This window comes from Chiloscyllium plagiosum, unplaced genomic scaffold (genome assembly GCF_037043375.1).
Source record: "Chiloscyllium plagiosum isolate Xiang-an unplaced genomic scaffold, Cpla_swu_hap1 HiC_scaffold_16, whole genome shotgun sequence".
NCBI lineage: Eukaryota > Metazoa > Chordata > Chondrichthyes > Orectolobiformes > Hemiscylliidae > Chiloscyllium > Chiloscyllium plagiosum.
In genome coordinates this window covers 65919445-65926803 of record NW_028270154.1, presented here as the reverse complement: position 1 = coordinate 65926803, position 7359 = coordinate 65919445, and the positions used below count along the sequence as shown (strand labels likewise).

Here is a 7359-nt window from a genome sequence, read left to right as displayed (position 1 = left end):
TGCTGGCGTTTTACTTTAATAAGCTCTTCAAAGGGCTTGACTCAATTTTCTTCTATCTTCCTTCTCCTCCCTTTTCTCCTTCTCAATCAACTCCACCAAATCATAAACCTCTCCTTCAATGGTTCATCCTGAAGCTGATGAAAAAGATTATCTCCTCATGATGGTTGTACAGCATGAAGCAGATCATGAGGCCTACTCTCTCAAATAATGCAAGATTCCTCCAAAGTGGGCATGCCATCAGAAGAATTGCTTCAGAAAGTCAATGATCCATGCTATTGAAGGTTTCCTGCAGCAGCATGGCTTTAATTGTATACTCGCTAAGCAGACATGTGTGGGATGCATATTAAAGTCATCAACTATGTGGTCATCATCAGTTATCACTAGTTGCTCAATAGTCACTCTTAGCTGTATGATTCAAATGCACATGGCACAATTGATTACCACAGATGGAAGGCATGTGACTGCTGTCAGTTATACAGGCAATATGATTTGCTGTGTGTGATTGGACTTTGAAAGAGTGCAATCTCTTTGAGTCTCACTATAAGCCAAGGCTGTCTTGGGTTGGCTAAAAAATGATTTTCATGCAGCCAGTGGAATCTGCATTATGGACAAGTATGGAATCCTATAGAAACCATGTGCTTACTTCACGGCTGCTCTCGGGCAAGGCAGCTCAAATGCTCTATTTAAGTAGGCAGGCTCAATGAGGTAAAAACAATGACTGCAGATGCTGGAAACCAGATTCTGGATCAGTGGTGCTGGAAGAGCACAGCAATTCAGGCAGCATCCGAGGACAGGCAAAATCGACGTTTCGGGCAAAAGCCCTTCATCAGGAATAAAGGCAGAGAGCCTGAAGCATGGAGAGATAAGCTAGAGGAGGGTGGGGGTGGGAGAGAGTGGCATAGAGTACAATAGGTCAGTGGGGAAGGAGATGAAGGTGATAGGTCAGGGAGGAGAGGGTGGAGTGGATAGGTGGAAAAGGAGCTGGGCAGGTCGGACAAGTCCGGACAGGTCAGGGGATCGAGTTTCTGGAGGTTAGAAGCTAGGATGAGGTGGGGGAAGGGGAAATGAGGAAACTGTTAAAATCCACATTGATGCCCTGGGGTTGAAGTGTTCCGAGGCGGAAGATGAGGCGTTCTTCCTCCAGGCGTCTGGTGGTGAGGGAGCGGTGGTGGAGGAGGCCCAGCACCTCCATATCCTCGGCAGAGTGGGAGGGGGAGTTGAAATGTTGAGCCACTGGGCGATGTGGTTGATTGGTGCGGGTGTCTCGGAGATGTTCCCTAAAGCGCTCTGCTAGGAGGCGTCCAGTCTCCCCAATGTAGAGGAGACCGCATCGGGAGCAACGGATACAATAGATGATATTAGTGGATGTGCAGGTAAAACTTTGATGGATGTGGAAAGCTCCTTTGGGGCCTTGGATGGAGGTGAGGGAGGAGGTGTGGGCGCAGGTTTTACAGTTCCTGCGGTGGCAGGGGAAAGTGCCAGGATGGGAGGGTGGGTCGTAGGGGGGCGTGGACCTGACCAGGTAGTCACGGAGGGAACGGTCTTTGCGGAAGGCGGAGAGGGGTGGGGAGGGAAATATATCCCTGGTGGTGGGGTCTGTTTGGAGGTGGCGGAAATGTCGGCGGATGATTTGGTTTATGCGAAGGTTGGTAGGGTGGAAGGTGAGCACCAGGGGCGTTCTGTCCTTGTTGCGGTTGGAGGGGTTGGGTCTGAGGGCGGAGGTGCGGGATGTGGATGAGATGCGTTATGCAACAGTAAATAGAAAAATGCTTTGAAAAATCCAAGTGCGTAAGTGTTTATAGCCTGGTCACCTGCATAGCCACAGGTAACCTGCATAGCCACAGGTAACGCTATTCTTTCCCTGTTCTGAAGATGCAGTTGTGGCAGCAAATACAACAAAGAACAAAGAAAATTACAGCACAGGAACAGGCCCTTCGGCCCTCCAATCCTGTGCTGATCCAGATCCTCCAACTAAACCTGTCATCTATTTTCTAAGGGTCTGTATCCCTTTGCTCCCTGCCTATTCATGTATCTGTCTAGATACATCTTAAATGACGCTACCACCTCCCCTGGCAATGTGTTCCAGGCACCCATCACCCTCTGCATAAAGACCTTTCCTAAACGTTTCTCAGCTTACTTTGAACTCGTGACCCCTAGTAATTGTGTCCCCCACTCTGGGAAAAAAAACTTCCTGCTATCCACCCTGTCTATATGATTAGATTAGATTACTTACAGTGTGGAAACAGGCCCTTCGGCCCAACAAGTCCACACCGAACCTCCAGAGAGCAACCCACCCAGACTCATTCCCCTACACCTAACACTATGGGCAATTTAGCATGGCCAATTCACCTAGCCTACACATCTTTGTATTGGGGGAGGAAACCCACACAGACACAGGGTGAATGTGCAAACTCCACACAGACAGTTGCCTGAGGCAGGAATTGAACCCGAGTCTCTGGCACTGTGAGGCAGCAGTGCTAACCACTGTGCCACTGTGCTGTCGATCTCTCATGATTTTGTGGACCTCAATCAGATCCCCCTCAACCTCTGAATTTCTAATAAAAACAATCCTAGTCTACTTAACCTCTCTTCATAGCTAGCACTCTCCATACCAGCCATCATCCTCGTGAACCTCCTCTGCACCATCGGTGGTGACCAAAACTGTATGCAATATTCCAAATGTGGCCGACCCAAAGTCTCATAAAAATGCAACATGACCTGGCAACTCTTGTACTCAATATCCCATCTGATGAAGGAAAGCATGCTGTATGCCATCTTGACCACTCTATTGACCTGCATTGTCTCCTTCAGGGAACAATGGAAGTGAACATCCAGATCTCTCTGTACATCAATTTTACCCAGGACTTTTCCATTAACTGTATACTTTGTTCTTGAATTGGATCTTCCAAAATTCAAATAGAAAACATCTGTGAGAAAATCCTTTTCAGCCCAGGAATTTCAGTGAGCAATGTTGTCTCTTGCAGAGAGTTATATTCTAGACCTATTCTTTATCCCTCTTCCAGTATTTTGTACAACTCTGCATAGCCTCTATTTAATTTTCAAGACTATACTATAGTCAATGTCTAACATCCATATCTGGGAGCAATTGGTTTTTGCAGGAGTATTGAAATCAGCAAGCATTTCCACATCATCTGTCACATGTTCTCTGTAAACCAAAGATGTATAGATGAGGTCAATTGGCTGTGTTAAATTGCCTCATTGTATTTAGGAATGTGCAGGCTTGGTGTATCAATGTAGGGTTATGGATAAAGAGTGAGGGACTGTGTCTGGATGGGATGCTCTACAGAGTGTTGGTCCATGGCCCAAATGGCCACTTTCTGCATCTGAGTGATTCTATAATTCTATGATTCTAGAACTGTGCAACTTGAGAAAAGTACAGCAGCAATTGTTTACTGAATCTTGACAAAAATTGAGAAAAAGATGAACGAATAACTAAGTTGATGATTCCATTAAATCGAGCTAATGGGGGATCCATGCAGCTTTTGAATATACATTCAACCATGCTAAGTTAAAGGAAGCATTGGTTGGATTGTTCAGCTCCTAAATCATACCATTGGCGTAAATCAGTTGACAGCATGATCTACCTACTGTATACACATCCTACATCAATTCAATGGCCATATGAACTAATATGCCATTAGTGCTACATTTGTCACAAACACAATTTTTTGCAGTTCTGTGGAATCTGTGAACACTTGGAGGAGACATAAACTAATTAATGAAGAGTTTGGTTCCTCAGGTTACCCACTTCATGCACATTCAAAAATGGTCATTTGAAAAAGTTTCATTGGCAAACAAACTTCAGTACTGAAGAAGAGTCACACTGTATTTGAAACATCACTTCTTCTCTCTCCACAGATCTCAGCAGACCTGCTGAGTTTGTCCACTATTTTCTGTCTGTATTTCAGATATCCAGATATCTAAACATTATTTCATATTGATTGATTGGTCATAATTTCATACCGAGAGAATGCATTTCAAGATAATTTATTCAATATTGCACATAATTTCTCTTTCAGAAGTAACTTATTGCCGAGCTACACCGGCAAGTTAATACTTTTCCTATCTTAGAGAAGAAAACCAAGCTCAGACACAACAACAAAACAATTTAATGACATAAACTTTTGCCAGATTTTGGAAGAAAACCATATTCTGAAAGGTGCATAGTTTCAGCTTAGAACCAAATCTATATTGTAACTATGTCAGTGTTTTGAGTTATGTCTTCTATAGGGAGGGAATAAAACATATAGATATTAATGAAAAATTGCCAAAGTCTTTGTCTTATGGTAGATCCTCACTGCAGTCACCTTGGTGAAGAAAAATCAGGTAGACTTACTACCATCATCCTCCTTTTAGCTTGGGATCTAAAGAGCCTGTGATAGATGAAATCTCAATTGATAGCGATCATGACCGTTGTAAGAATAATGTGCTGGAAATCAGTCCCTCTATTCCACAAGGCAGCACATTATGAAATATGACCAATTTAATCTTTAAGATGGTTAACACCTCTGCCCGAATCGTCGATTCTCCTTTTCCTTTGATGCTGCCTGGCCTGCTGCTCTTTTCCAGCAACACATTTTTAAGCTCTGATCTCCAGCATCTGCAGTCCTCACTTTCTCCTAATACCTCACTATGATCACCATCTAAAGTAAAAGGAAAGCACAAACTAAATTTAATCAATGACCAAGACATAAAAGCATACTATTATAACAAGTTTATCCTCTAACCTGGGTAAAAAAAAAAATTACTGATGCAAGATTAAATTATATGCCTTTTAATTCCTAAAGCACAAACATCCAGTCACACAAATGAACAGATGGCTGAAACAAACAGTCATTTTAGGAATGTTATTTTGGTTAAATGTCAAGTTTGTTGAGTTTTTTGGAGGTTTGGACACCATGAGGCCGATCAAGAACTCTTGCCACATTTAACCAAAGTTTCTTTGTTAATTACCTATACCACCCTTATGTCACCTTTATTACTCAATTCTGGCCCCATCTTATCAGGTATCAATCCCAGAACAATTTGTCACTCGGCAGATAGCTACTGAAACACCAGCATCCCTTGCATCAATGCCCTCTTTGAAACGTCACTATGTAAGTATTAGCAATCGGACATTATCCCCTCATTGACAGTGTAGACATATTACCATAGCACATAGCTGCTATAGCGACATTTCCTTGCATATAAAACCCCATTCTCTCATCCTATTTGCTGTTTAACTAACAGGCTGCTCTTTAACACACTCTACTCTTTGACATATGCCCTCTGAACACCATCTCAATGTCACCACTACTCTGTTGCCAATGTCCACTGTGTGGCTACATATTTGTCATTGTCTACAAGAGGAACATCACATACAGATAGGCCATCAGACAATTTCAAACATGAGCTTTTATTAAGAGCCAGTAAACCAGAACCAAATAAAAGATGCAGTTTGCCCCCATTATTTAAATCAATTTCTGGTATGATGATCAATGAGTATTTGAATTTCATGATGGCCTGCTGCATAATGCTCTCATCTACTGGAACTGGGTCTCAGTTAGGTCCTGTCTGGTTTTTGGTGCCCATACAACTGAGCTCTTTCATGGAGAGAATCTTCCTCCTCAAAGCTTATGTCCTTGTCCATCTTGGAAGATCGCTGTCATTCCCCCAATTCGACAGCATCCAGCATATTGTCTTGTTGACAGCTCCAATTGTGCAGAGCACAACACGACAGGTTGATACACTCTGTCCAGACTATACTATTCCCAACAGGAAGGCTACCCAGATCAGTTCAGACAGCACAACTGCATCTTCAGGAAAAACTATTGTCTGCTTCACCACGTCCCTGATTGATGCTTAGGAGCACTAAACCGACATTCCACATCAGTTGAGGATTGTGCAATGATGTCATAACCTATGCTCACGTGGATAGCTTTGTCCTCCAGTAACAAGTCCTGATAAGGCAACTTGGGCCTTCAAATGCATCAGGTACATGAAAGTGCTCCAGGATGATGGAGTTATGGCACTGGTAGACGCACATTCCAACAAATGTGATCAGCGATCACCTAAGCGTTAATAGAATGGAATCCTTTTCTGTCAGTGAACTCTGAAGCATTATGATATGGCCCTTTCATTACAATGTGTGCGTAGTTGATGGTACCCTGCATCTGGGTGAAGCCAGCTTTGTACTTGAATTCTATTACCCATACTGCAACACTAACTTCACACTGGGAAACGAATAAAGGCGTGTGATCTTGACAGATGGCATTAGTGACTGTCCAAATGCAGTAGTGGGTGCACAACTGAGAGATCTCACGAAGGCCACTGGTCGCTTCTTCGAAGAAACCAATAACATAACATTGAAAGCAGTGTCCCCTTCATAGCCACAAGGAAAGGATGGACTCCAATTCCTGTAGCCCTATAAGTCTTGCTGTAGAATTCTGTACAATTTTGCCATGGTTTCCCAAGATATATGCTGCTTGCATCCAAATCGCAGCACGACATCCAAGGAAATGGAGTTGTGGACAAAAACCTCTTGATCTGACACATCCTGATGGGCCTGTAACTGTGATGCCACCCTCAGTTGTTCCTTAATCCCTTTAGTAGTCTGCTGCTGCTCATTGGCTTGCCTTGTGGTCTCCTATTTCCACCTTTGCTTTGTTAGGAAATCAGCCACAGCAACCAACAGGCCATCAGTTGTGGGATACATCACGCTATCTGGCAATGGCTTATGTTGGGAACAGAAGAATCAAAACAGATTCCTGGCTCTGCGATCAGTCAGCGGGTGGCTTACCCTGCAGATAAGAACTGAGCACACTTTTCCACACAGTGAGACAGATACACCACGATAATAATGGTCATGTCTCCATCATTAATTCAGCTTCAGCATCTGCATGTGCACAAACTTGATGAAGGCTGAGTGACCAGCCTGCTACACTCTAAATCTCTTCCCATCGCAAATGCACATCAACAATATTACTTATCAGTGCATTCAGAAGAGTCCATTGTAATGCTTGCATGACTGAAGATGAAATGGGAGTAAAGAACAAAGGTAATGGAGGGCCAGTGTAAAACAGCATAAAAATAAAATATACAATATCCCAAAGGGTATGCAAGAACATAAAGACCTGGGTTTATATGTACACAAGTCATTCATGGTGGCAGAGCAGGTAGAGAGAATAAAGCATACAGTATTCTCAGCTTAATAAATGGGACATGGAACAAGAGGAGGTTATGATGGGCGTATGTAAGACATTAAATAGATCTCAGCTAAAGCACTTGTATGCAGGCTTATAGGAAAAATACATTGGAGAGAATGCAGGAGAAGTTTATGAGAATGGTTTCAGGAATAAT

At 43.2% G+C, this 7359-nt stretch overlaps 1 long non-coding RNA gene across 1 annotated transcript in view; it reads right to left on the bottom strand.

Moving 5' to 3' along the window:
• Positions 1 to 3992: 3992 nt before the first annotated feature.
• The window catches only part of LOC148147562 (uncharacterized), a 31006-nt gene continuing 27639 nt past the window's right edge, over positions 3993 to 7359 (bottom strand). The window contains exon 3 of the long non-coding RNA XR_015759669.1: positions 3993 to 4664. This is a non-coding gene — a long non-coding RNA (uncharacterized LOC148147562). The remainder of the gene's footprint in view (positions 4665 to 7359) is intronic.